General features: G+C 40.8%; 1 pseudogene across 1 annotated transcript; it reads left to right on the plus strand.

Annotated features, from left to right (window-relative positions):
• Nucleotides 1–4,779: 4,779 nt before the first annotated feature.
• On the plus strand, nucleotides 4,780–6,674 carry LOC111540969 (annotated as a pseudogene). Its single transcript, XR_003306761.1, has one exon. The product of XR_003306761.1 is annotated as a heterogeneous nuclear ribonucleoprotein A3 pseudogene (transcript).
• Nucleotides 6,675–12,238: the final 5,564 nt, after the last annotated feature.

A 12,238-nucleotide genomic window follows, 5' to 3' on the forward strand; every position in this document is an offset into this window, starting at 1 on the left:
AGCAGGTGGATCACCTGAGGTCAAGAATTTGAGACTAGCCTGGCCAACATGGTGAAACCTTGTCTCTACTAAAAATACAAAAATTAGCTGGCATAGTGGCAGGTGCCTATACTTCCAGCTACTTGGGAAGCTGAGGCAGGAGAATTGATTAAACCTGGGAGGCGGAGGTTGCAGTGAGCCAAGATTGTGCCACTGCACTCTAGCCTGGGCAACAGAGGAAGAGTCCGTCTCAAAAAGAAAAAAAAAAAGCCAGGTGCAGTGGCTCATACCTGTAATTCCACCGCTTTGGGAGGCTGAGGCAGGAAGTTCACTTGAAGCCTGGAGTTCAAGACCAACCTGGGCAACATAGCAAGACCTCATGTCTCTCTCTATATATATAAAGCAGCTTCCTGTTTCTATTTGGAAGGGGTTTTTGGCATGCATCGAGTGCACAACTTTTCAGTTACTTCCCATAGGTCTCCATCCTAAACCTTTTAAGTCTGTAAGCAGAAGGGACTAGGCATATGTGAGTTTTTTTTTTTTTTTTGAGACAGAGTCTTGCTCTGTCACCCAGGGTGGAATACCGTGGAGTACAGTGGTGCGATCTCAGCTCACTGCAACCTTCGCCTCCCAGGTTCAAGTGGTTTTCCTACCTTAGCCCCCTGCCTCCAATAGCTGGGATTACAGGCAAGCACCACCATGTCCAGCTATTTTTTTTTTTTTTTTGCATTTTTAGTAGAGACGGGGTTCTACCATGTTGGTCAGGCTGATCTCGAACTCCTGACCTCAAATGATCCGCCTGCCTTGACCTCCCAAAGTGTTGGGATTACAGTCATGAGCCACTGCGCCCAGCCATATGTGAGTCTTTCTAGATCACAGAACAAAGAGATAGTTTTAAATTGGTGCACAAACAGTTCTAGGGCTATGCTCCTTTGGAACAATTGAGAAAAGGGGAGGGAACATCTAGTTCCCATTTTCTCTCCAGAAGGGGCTCACAGTACACTTCCAGTGGCTACTTGATGACCTAACAGCTAAGAAACTTTCACCAGGGAGATCATGGAGCAAACAAACAATAGCCCTATTACAGCTTTAGCAAGGGAATTTCATGAAACTTTCCTCTGGCTCACCCCTTAAATAAATCCAGGTCTACTCATTCTTCCAGGAAGGAGCTTGGCCATGCACTGAGTGCCACAACTTCTATGGCTCCAACCCTGGGGACTGTCTCCTTAATGACCTAGCTCTTGAAGTTAACGGTGCTTTGCATTCCTGGGTGGGCTGAGACCACAGAAAATGAAGAGGTGAACATATAATAGGCACGCTTCCAACAGCTATTTCCCCAGGATCAGAAGGCGCAACCTGGATGTTAGCATAGGCATTTGCCACAGATCTTCTCCTCAGCTTAGTGCAGACAGAATGGGAGATAGACACCTGTATTCAGCTTTACCATAAAGATAGAAGTAACTGAAACACACACCCAACTCCAACATTTCCAGCTACACCTAGAGAGTCTGGCTCCTGCCTTCCTGGTCTGAGAATACTGAAATGATATGACATAAACTCCAGGGGACCACCAAAAACAGAATAGAGGCCTGGACAAACACAAAGACTTGAGAGGTACCTTAAAATCTCTGGTCAGAGAGATAGGTGAGAGCCTTCTTCTACATGAGGCCAGTCGGACAAGACTGAGAGAGATAGTGATATGGTCAGGCTTTGTGTCCCCAGCCAAATCTCATCTTGAAGTATAATCCTTATAATTCCCATGAGTCAAGGGAGAGATGAGGTAGAGGTAAGTGAATCATGGGGGCAGTTTCCCCCATGCTGTTCTTGTGATAATGAGTGACTTCTCAGGAGATCTGATGGTTTTATAAGGGGCTCCTCCCCCTTTGCTTGGCACTTCTCCTTCCTGCTGCCTTGTGAAGAAGGTGCCTTGCTTCCTCTTTGCCTTCAGCCATGATTGTAAGTTTCCTGAGGCCTACCCAGCCATGCTGAACTTTGAGTCAATTAAACCTCTTTCCTTTATAAGTTACCCAGTCTTGAGAAGTTCTTTATAGCAGTATGAAAACAGACTAACACAGATAGTTATTTTATCTTATGTGCAGAAACCAACACAGAGAGTCAAGGAAAATGAAGAAATAGAGAAATATGTTCTAAATAAAAGAACAAGAAGAATATCCAGAAACTGACCTGAGTGAAGTGGAGATATGTGATTTACCTGATAGAGAATTCAAAACAATGATCATGGAGATGCTTACTGAGGTCAGGGGAGCAATGTAAGAACAAACTGACAATTTCAATAAAGAGACAGGAAGTATTTAAAAAGTAAATAATAGAGCTGAAGAATACTGTAACTGAAATGAAAAATTCAATAGAGGGGTTCAATAGTAAACTAGATCAAGTAGGAAAAAAAAAAATAGTGAATCTGAAGACAGGTTACTGGAAATTATAAAATCTGAGGACCAAAAAGGAAAAAATAATAAAAAAAGAGCGAGGATAATTTAAGAGACTTATGGAGCACCATTAAGCATAACAACATACACATTATCAGTATGTCAAAAGGAGAAAACAAAGAGAAAGGGCTAGAAAACATATTCAAAGAAATAACGGCAGAAAACCCCCCAAACCTGGGGAAAGAAATAGAAATCCAGATCCAGGAAGCCCAAAGGACATCAAATAAGATTATTCCAAAGAGAACCGCATCGAGACACATCATAATCAAACTGTCAAAAGTTAAAGACAAAGAGAGAGTTTTGAAAGCAGCAAGGGAAAAGTGAAATATTACATGCAAGGAAACCCATAAGATTATCAGTGGGTTTTCAGCAGAAACCTTGCAAACCAGAAAGAAGTAGACTAACATATTCAAAATCCTCATAGGAAAAATAAATTTTAATCAAGTACAATACCAAGTAACCCTGTCTCCCAAAAAGGGAGAATGACAAAGACTTCCTCAGACTAACAAAAGCTGAGAGAATGTATCACCACTAGATCTGTCTTATGAGAAATGCTAAAGGGAGTTATTTAAGTTAAAGAAGAGGATGTTAATTTAGTAACATGAAAATATATGAAAGTATAAAACTCACTGGTAAAAGTAAGTATGTTGTCAGGCCTGATGTGGTGGCTCACACCTGTAATCCCAGCCAACGCAGGTGGATCGCCTGAGATCAGGAGTTTGAGACCAGCCTGGCAAACATGGTGAAACCCTGCCTCTACTAAAAACACAAAAATTAGCTGGGCACATGCCTGTAATTCCAGCTATTTGGAGGGCTGAGGTAGGAAAATCACTTGAACCCTGGAGGCGGAGGTCGCAGTTAGCTAAGATCATGAGACTGCACTCCATCCTGGGTGACAGAGCAAGACTCTGTCTCAGAAAAAAAAAAAAGTATGTTGTCAAATTCAAAATATTTAAATACTATAATGGCAGTAGGTAAATCAACTTTATATCTCTAGATAAAGGTTGAAAGATCCTAGCTACTTGGGAGGCTGAGGCAGGAGAATTGCTTGAACCCAGGAGGTGCAGGTTGCAGTGAGCTGAGATTGCACCATGGCACTCAAGCTTGGGCAACAAGAGGGAAACTCTGTCTCAAAAAAAAAAAAAAAAGTTGAAAGAAAATCTAGTTAAAACAAGTAAAACTACAGCACTTTGTTAAGAATACAAATTATTTTGGCCGGACACGGTGGCTCAAGCCTGTAATCCCAGCACTTTGGGAGGCCGAGATGGGTGGATCATGAGGTCAGGAGATCGAGACCATCCTGGCTAACACGGTGAAACCCCGTCTCTAATAAAAAATACAAAAATCTAGCCGGCCAAGGTGGCGGGCGCCTGTAGTCCCAGCTACTCGGGAGGCTGAGGCAGGAGAATGGCATAAACCCGGGAGGCGGAGCTTGCAGTGAGCCGAGATCCGGCCACTGCACTCCAGCCTGGGCGACAGAACGAGACTCCGTCTCAAAAAAAAAAAAAAGAAAAGAAAAAAGAATACAAATTATTTTACTTTAGAGAGCTGAGGCAGGAGGATCACTTGAGCTCAGGAGTTTGAGACCAGCCTGGGCAACATAGTGAGACCTTGTCTCTACTACACAGGTGTAATTTGTACCTGTACCTGTATAGGTAATGTAATGATATTGACAAAGAAATTTAAGACAAGAATTGTTAAGAGACAAAGGAAGTCATTTAAAAATGATAAAAGGGTCAATCCATCAAGAAGACATAGCAAATATAAATATAAATGCAACTACCAACAGAGCCCAAAACACAAGAAGCAAAAAATAACAGAATTGAGGAGAGAAATATATTATTCAACAATAACAGTTGGAGATTTCCATATCCCACTACCAGTAGTATTTAGAAAAACTAGGCAGTAGAGAACCTGAACAACACTATAAACCAACTGGACCTATCAGATATCTACAGAACACTCCAACCAAACAACAGCAGAATACTCTTCTCAAGTACACATGGAACACCATATTTTGAGCCATTAAAAAAGGTATCAATAAATTAAAAATAATTGAAACAGAAGAAAATATCTTCCCTGATCACGATGGAATGACATTAAAAAATAAGAAAAGAACATTTAGGAAATTTACAAATATGTATAAATTAAATATACTCCTAAATAACCAGTGAGTTAAAGGGTAAATCACAAGGAAAATTAGAAAATGCTTTAAGATGAATGAAATGAAAACACAAAATACCGCCCACCAGACTGGGGGTGCGGGGAAAACGCATCACGTGACGACTGGCCCCGCCTCTTCCTCTCGGTCCCATATTGAACTCAAGTTGGAAGAGGCGAATCCGGTCTCTAAATGGAGGTAAAACCGCTGCCCGGTCGCCCCCAGCCCGACTCCGGCAGTCGCCGTCGCCGCCGGGGGGAGGAGGGCCATGATCCAAAGGAACCAGAGCAGTTGAGAAAACTGTTTATTGGTGGTCTGAGCTTTGAAACTACAGATGATAGTTTAAGAGAACATTTTGAGAAATGGGCACACTCACAGATTGTGTGGTAATGAGAGACCCCCAAACAAAACGTTCCAGGGGCTTTGGTTTTGTGACTTAATCTTGTGGTGACTTATTCTTGTGTTGAAGAGGTGGATGCAGCAATGTGTGCTCGACCACACAAGGTTGATGGGCGTGTAGTGGAACCAAAGAGAGCTGTTTCTAGAGAGGATTCTGTAAAGCCTGGTGCACATCTAACAGTGAAGAAAATTTTTGTTGGTGGTATTAAAGAAGATACAGAAGAATATAATTTGAGAGACTACTTTGGAAAGTATGGCAAGATTGAAACCATAGAAGATATGGAAGACAGTCAGAGTGGAAAAAAGAGAGGATTTGCTTTTGTAACTTTTGATGATCATGATACAGTTGATAAAATTGTTGTTCAGAAATACCACACTATTAATGGGCATAATTGTGAAGTGAAAAAGGTCCTTTCTAAACAAGAGATGCAGTCTGCTGGATCACAGAGAGGTCGTGGAGGTGGATCTGGCAATTTTATGGGTCGTGGAGGAAACTTTGGAGGTGGTGGAGGTAATTTTGGCCGTGGTGGAAACTTTGGTGGAAGAGGAGGCTATGGTGGTGGAGGTGGTGGTAGCAGAGGTAGTTATGGAGGAGGTGATGGTGGATATAATGGATTTGGAGGTGATGGTGGCAACTATGGCGGTGGTCCTGGTTATAGTAGTAGAGGGGGCTATGGTGGTGGTGGACCAGGATATGGAAACCAAGGTGGATATGGTGGTGGTGGTGGAGGATATGATGGTTACAACGAAGGAGGAAATTTTGGCGGTGGTAACTATGGTGGTGGTGGGAACTATAATGATTTTGGAAATTATAGTGGACAACAGCAGTCAAATTATGGACCCATGAAAGGGGGCAGTTTTGGTGGAAGAAGCTCAGGCAGTCCCTATGGTGGTGGTTGTGGATCTGGTGGTGGAAGTGGTGGATATGGTAGCAGAAGGTCCTAAAAACAGCAGAAAAGGGCTACAGTTCTTAGCAGGAGAGAGAGTGAGGAGTTGTCAGGAAAGCTGCAGGTTACTTTGAGACAGTCGTCCCAAATGCATTAGAGGAACTGTAAAAATCTGCCACAGAAGGAACGATGATCCATAGTCAGACAAGTTACTGCAGCTTAAACAGGAAACCCTTCTTGTTCAGGACTGTCATAGCCACAGTTTGCAAAAAGTGCAGCTATTGATTAATGCAATGTAGTGTCAATTAGATGTACATTCCTGAGGTCTTTTATCTGTTGTAGCTTTGTCTTTTTCTTTTTCTTTTCATTACATCAGGTATATTGCCCTGTAAATTGTGGTAGTGGCACCAGGAATAAAAAATTAAGGAATTTTTAACTTTTCAATATTTGTGTAGTTCAGTTTTTCTACATTTTAGTACAGAAACTTTAACAAAATGCAGTTTTGAAGGTGTTTCCTTGTGAGTTAACAAGTAAAGAAGATCATTGTTAATTACTATTTTGTATGAATTTTGCTAAAGTTAACTGTAAAGAAACACCTGCTGACTTGCAGTTTAAGGGGAATCTAGTCTCCCCATTTCCAAACCATGATATGAATGGGCGCTGACATGTGGAGAGAATAGATAATTTGTGTGTTTGCAATGTGTGTTTTAGATAAATAGGATTGGGTATTTAAATTATCATTTGTGAATTTAATAGCATTAAGATTACCTTCAAATGAAAAAAATCTCAAAATTAAAAAAAAAAAAACGAAAACACAAAATACCAACACCTATGAGAGGTAACTAAAACAGTGCTTGGAGAGAAATTTAGATTTGTAAATGTCATATGAAAAAGAAGAATAATCTTAAGTCAATAAGCTAACCTACTACCTTAAAAAAAAAAAAAAAAAAAAAACAGAGAAAGGGTTGGGCACAGTGGCTCATGCCTATAATCTCAACACTTTTGGAGACCGAGGTGAATCACTTGTGCTCAGGAGTTCAAGACCAGCCTGGGCAGCATGGCGAAACACCAAAAATACAAAAATTGGCCAGGCATGGTGGCGTGTACCTGTAGTCCCAGATACTTGGGAGCCTGAGGTAGGAGAATCGCTTGAGCCTGGGAGATGGAGGTTGCAGTGAGCTGAGATGGCACTGCACTCCAGCCTGGGTGACAGAGTGAGACCCTGTCTCAAAACAAAACAAAACAGAAAAAGATGAGCAAAATAAACTAGGAAAAAAAAGGAAATAATAAAGATTAGAGCCAAAATAAATGGAATAGGGGATAGAAAAACACCAAAAATCAACAAAATCAAGTTAGTTCTTTAAAAAGATCAACAAAACTGATGAGCTTAAGGTAGATTGATCAAGAAAAAAGGAGAGAAGAATCAAATCAATAAAATCAGGAATGACAAAGGGAAGATCAGTACTGACCTTACAGAAATATAAAGGATTATAAGGGAATAGTATAAAAAATTGTATGCAACATATTAGATAACACCGATAAAATGAACAAATTCCTATAAAGTCACAAACTACCAAAGATAACACAAGAAGTAAAGAATACGAATAGACCTGTGACAAGTAAAGAGGTTGCGTTAGTAATTTTAAAATTTCCCACAAAGAAAATTTCACACCCAGATGGCCTCAGTGGTAGTTTCTATAAAATGTTACTTATTTTTTGTTTATTTATTTATTTATTTATTTATTTATTTATTTATTTATTCATTCATTCATTCATTTAATTTATTTTAAAGGCAAGGTCTCGCTCTGTCATCCAGGCTGGAGTGCAGTGGCATGATCACAGCTTCCTGCAGCCTCAACCTCTTGGGCTCAAGCAATCCTCTCACCTCAACTTCCCAAGTAACTGGGATTACAGGTGCATGCCACCATGCCTGGCTAATTTTTTTTTATTTTTAGTAGAGACAAGGTTTCCCAGGTTGGTCTCGAACTCCTGAGCTCAAGTGATTCTCCCACCTCTGCCTTTCAAAGTGCTGGGATGACAGGCATGAACCACCGCGCCTGGCTCCAATGTTTAAAGAACAATTCACACCAATCCTTCACAAACTCTCTCAAAAAATAAAAGGAGGAAATATTTCTCAACTCATTCTATAAGTTGTATTATATGAGCCAGTATTACCCTGCTATAAAATCGGACACAGATATCACAAGAAAAGAAAACACAGATCAATATTCCTTATGAATTAAGATGTAAATCTTCTTAACCAAATACTAGTAAACTGAATCCAGCAACATGTCAAAAGTATATACTATTACCAAGCAGGATTTATTCCAGGAATGGAAGTTGGTTTAGCATCCAAAAATCAATTGATGTTCACCATATTATTAGAATAAAGGACAAAAACCACGTGATCATCTCAATTAGTGAAGAAAATCTTATTTGACAAAATTGAATATCCTTTAATGATTAAACAAACGCTGAACAAACTAGAAGTAGAAGAGAACTCAACCCAAAACCCAATGAAGAGCATCTCTGAAAAAAACACATAACATCGTATTCAATGGTGAAAGGTTTTCACCCTAAGATCAGGAATAAGAAAGGGATATGTACTCTCACCATGTCTATTTAACATTGTACTGAAGGTTGTAGCTAGGGCTATTATTCAAGAAGAAAGAAATAAAAGGTATCCAAATTGGAAAGCAAGAAGTGAAACTATTTTTATTCATAGATGATATGATATTGTACACAGAAAATTCTGAGGAATTCATAAAAACAATATCACTACCACTAAATGAATTCAACAAGTTTCAGGATGCCAGATGAAAATACAAAAATCAATTGTATTTTTATACACTAGCAGTGAACAAATACGAAAATGAATTTAAGAATGTGATTCCATTCGGCCGGGCGCGGTGGCTCAAGCCTGTAATCCCAGCACTTTGGGAGGCGGAGATGGGCCGATCACGAGGCCAGGAGATAGAGACCATCCTGGCTAACCCGGTGAAACCCCGTCTCTACTAAAAAATACAAAAAAACTAGCCGGGCGAGGTGGTGGGTACCTGTAGTCCCAGCCACTCGGGAGACTGAGGCAGGACAATGGCGGGAACGCGGGAGGCGGAGCTTGCAGTGAGCTGAGATCTCGCCACTGCACTCCAACCCGGGGAGACAGAGTGAGTGAGACTCCGTCTCAAAAACAAACAAACAAAAAGAAATTGACAACCTGATTCTAAAATTCATATGGACATGAAAGAGATCCAAAATAGTCAAAGCAATCTTAAAAAAGAAAAAAATTGAAGAAATAACACTTTTCACTTTCACAACTTGCTACAAATCTACAATCATCAAGATAGCATGGTAGTGGCATAAGGAGAGACATACATCAGTGGAATCGAACTGAGAGTCCAGGTTTTTGACAAGGGTATTAAAACATGGGAAAAAGAATAGTCTTCAACAAATGGTGCTGGGACACAACTGGATATTCATATGCAAAAAAAAAAAAAAAAGTTGGACCTTTATCTTACAGCTTTACACAGGTGTAATACATTTGTATAAACACATTTTTATACAATATTAAAAGCAACTCAAAATAGATCCATGACTTAAATAAACATAAAAGCAAAAATGATGAAAGCCTTTGAGGAAAACCTAGGCAAAGAGTTTCACGACATTGAATTAGACAATGAGTTCTTGAATATGACACCAATAGCACAGGAAACAGAAGTAAAAATAGGTAACTGGACTACATCAAAATTAAAAACTTCTGTCCATCAAAGGATAATCAACAGGCAACATACAGAATGGGAGAAAATATTTGCAAATCATATACCTGATAAAGGGTGAATCCAGAATACATAAAAGACTACTACAACTCAACAAAAAGAAAACCCACTTTTTAAAATAGGCAAAGGACTTGCATAGACATTTCTCCAAAGAAGATACACAAATGGCTAACAAGCATGGGAAAAGATGCTCAATATCACTAATCATTAGAGAAATGTAAATCAAAGTCACAATGAGATATCACCTCACACTCAATATAATGGCTACTATAAACCCAAAACTCCCAAAACAGAAAATAAGTGTTGGTGAGGATGTGGAGAAAGTGGAACCTTTGTGCACTGCTGATGGAAATGTAAAATGGTGTGGCCACTATGGAAAACAGCGTGGCAGCTGTTCAAAAATTAAATATAGAATTACTATATAATTCAGCAATTTCACTTCTGAATATATACCAAAAAGAATTGAAAGAAAGGTCTTGAAGACATATTTATATGCCCATTTTCATAGCAGTATTCTTCATGATAGCCAAGAAGTGGAAGCAACCCAAAAGTCCATTGATAGATGAATAAATAAAGAAAATGTGGTACATACATATAATGAAATATTACCCAGCCTTAAAAAGGAATTAAAAGACCGGGCACGGTGGGTCAAGCCTGTAATCCTAGCACTTTGGGAGGCCAAGACGGGCGGATCACGAGGTCAGGAGATCGAGACCATCCTAGCTAACCCGGTGAAACCCCGTCTCTACTAAAAAATACAAAAAAACTAGCTGGGCGAGGGGGCGTGGGCCTGTAGTCCCAGCTACTGGGGAGGCCGAGGAAGGAGAATGGCGTAAACCCGGGAGGCGGAGCTTGCAGTAAGCCAAGATCCGGCCACTGCACTCCAGCCTGGGTGACAGAGTGAGAGAGAGTCCGTCTCAAAAAAAAAAAAAAAAAAGGGATTGATACACCTCTGATACACCTCACAACATGGACAAATCTTAGGGACATTATTCTTAGAGAAATAAGCCGGTCACAAAAAGACAAATATTGGGTGATTCCACTTAGACAAGGAACTTGCTTATAGTACACTAGTCCACATCACAGAGACAGAAAGTAGAATGGTGGTTGGCAGGGGCTGGGGAAAGGGAAAATGGGGAATTGTTTAATGAATATAGAGTCTCAGTTTTGCAGTCTTGGAAATGAAAAAGTTTCCAAGATTGATTGCAAACAGTATGAATATATTTAACATTGCTGAACTGTACCGTTAGAAATGGTTAAGATGGCACATTGTATGGCATGTGTGTTTTTACCACAGTCTTAAAAAGGCCATTGAAAATTGCTTAATTATGTTTTCAGAAACGCCGGATGGTAATATATTGCTGTTCAACAGATTTGAGACAATTTTAATTTTTCTGTAACCCTTGACTTCTATACCTCAACTTCTTCTTTTTTTTTTTTTTTCAATTTGAGATGAAGTCTTGCTCTGTCACCCAGGCCGCAGTGCAGTGGTGTGATCTCAGCTGACTGCAACCTCTGCCTCCAGGGTTCAAACAATTCTTGTGCCTCAGCCTCCCAAGTAGCTGGGATTACAGGCGAGTGCACAGCACCACGCCCCACTAATTTTTGTATTTTTAGTAGAGACAGGGTTTTACCATGTTGGCCAGGGTGGTCTCGAACTTCTGACCTCAAGTGATCTGCCCGCCTCAGCCTCCCAAAGTGCTGGGATTACTGACGTGAGCCACTATGCCTGGCCTATACCTCAGCTTCTACCTATGTCCACCTAGCTGCCCGTAAATTAACCCGATAGTTGTCACTTGAGCCTATTCAGTATGTGCCAGGCTTTTCCCTATACAATTCTGAACAATTTTCTAGTGAGCAAACTGAAGCACAGTAAGGTCCAGTGACTTTCCCCAAGGTTGTGCAAGAGATGGAGCTCTCACTGGGTCCCATTGGCCTGACCCTAAAGCCTGGGTTCGTCTCCACCCGACCTTATCTCCATCGAGCTGGCCTTATCCTAAGAACCACTTGGAGTACCTACAAAATCCAGATGCCCCCGGTGATGAGCAATTCTCTAGATTTTGATGAAAGTTGAATGTGTGGATGCTGGAATGAGTAAATTAACAAGTAAGGAGATGAATGCAAACAGGAATGACTAAATGGACAGACTCAGGGAGCCTTGAAGGGGGTGGGGTCTGGAAGGGAAGGAAGAGAGGAAGGAGAATAGCTAAGTGGGGAGATTTCACTCTGTGCTTACCAGAGTGCATTGTCTACCCTGTACTGAAGACAGAAGTTGTGGGGACAGCCTAGGGGCCTGGATCTATTACCCACTTAGAGAGAGGCCAACTCAGACACAGCCGTGTATGCTCCCAGCAGCAATGGAGGTTCAGGCAAGATGCCAAAGGGAGGGAAGGTTGACAAGGGCAGTGGGGAGACTTGGAGGGTTTGTGCAGAGGGGAGGAACACACCTTTCTTTCTGTATTGTATTGTATTGTATTGTATTGTATTGTATTGTATTGTATTTTTTGAGGTGGAGTCTCGCTCTGTCACCCAGGCTGGCGTGCAGTGGTGCAATCTTGGCTCACTGCAACCTCTGCCTTCCGGGTTCAA

The sequence above is a fragment of the Piliocolobus tephrosceles genome, chromosome 13, assembly GCF_002776525.5.
Source record: "Piliocolobus tephrosceles isolate RC106 chromosome 13, ASM277652v3, whole genome shotgun sequence".
NCBI lineage: Eukaryota > Metazoa > Chordata > Mammalia > Primates > Cercopithecidae > Piliocolobus > Piliocolobus tephrosceles.